Raw genomic sequence first — 1,121 nt, forward strand, 5'->3', positions numbered from 1 at the left:
ACACACACACACACGCACACACAAACACACACACATACACAAACACACACACACACACACACAAACACACACTTTTTTTTTTTTAACTATCAAATTAGCAAAATAAAAACAAAAACCCTCATAATGATAAATAAGAATTTATACAAGAAGCTTCCATTCTCTTGCAGGTCATCTTTGTCACATTATTCAATCTGCGTACTAGAAATAAAAAATAAAAAATTAAAACTCTGGCATGTAATATTTTTCTTGAAAAGGATATCATTCAAGGTCAAACTATTGATTTGCATCAGTTTTAGCCATGGTTTTGCCTGAAAGCACCAGAAGAATTATTGACCAACTCTTAAAAATCAGAACATAATGTGATTCTTTTTGTCCAGAGGGCTTGTGTTATGGGAATATCAATACACTTTGGCCTCTGGTTTTACTATAACTTACAGCGGTGGACATGTTTCTTGCTTGTACACCTGCATTAATGGTCCACATCAATCTGCTGTTTTGTATAACATCAGGCAGGGGGGGCGTCTAGATGCTGAATGACTGAGTTTGATTGGGTTGCAGCTGCTGAAGCTACAAATTAAGGACTTCAGTGGGTGAAGCTATAACTGGGATGTTCCACTTAAACTGGTTTGTAGGGAATGTCATGTATTTGCAAAAAAAGGCTCTTAATAAAAACTAAAATCTCAAACTATGATTTCAATGGTTTTCCAAGCACAGTACCAATTATCATTTATCACATATTTAAAGGTCCAATATGTAATGTAGTTACTGCAATAAATCCTAAAATGACCCCAATGCATCATCAGACATTAAGGAAACATGCAAAGTTGAAATACTATCTTTTCTGACAACAATGCTAATGCAAGTATTTTCAACTTTTGTTCTGTTCCATGATGGAATTTCTGTTTGTGTTATAACAGCTGTAAAATTACAGCCATGAAAACAGCAAACAAATAAACGGGCTCACGGAGATAGATTTAATCTGACCTAAAATGACGAAATTTTTCTAACAATTGCGTGACCAAAGACGTAACAAACCTGGGTAAATATTGGAGATGTATTTGAAAGATTGAGACTGTTTAGGGCTCAAAAAGACGCTGAGTTGGCTAATTTCCTCCTGAACA

This window comes from Etheostoma spectabile, chromosome 4, assembly GCF_008692095.1.
Source record: "Etheostoma spectabile isolate EspeVRDwgs_2016 chromosome 4, UIUC_Espe_1.0, whole genome shotgun sequence".
In the NCBI taxonomy this organism is placed as follows: domain Eukaryota; kingdom Metazoa; phylum Chordata; class Actinopteri; order Perciformes; family Percidae; genus Etheostoma; species Etheostoma spectabile.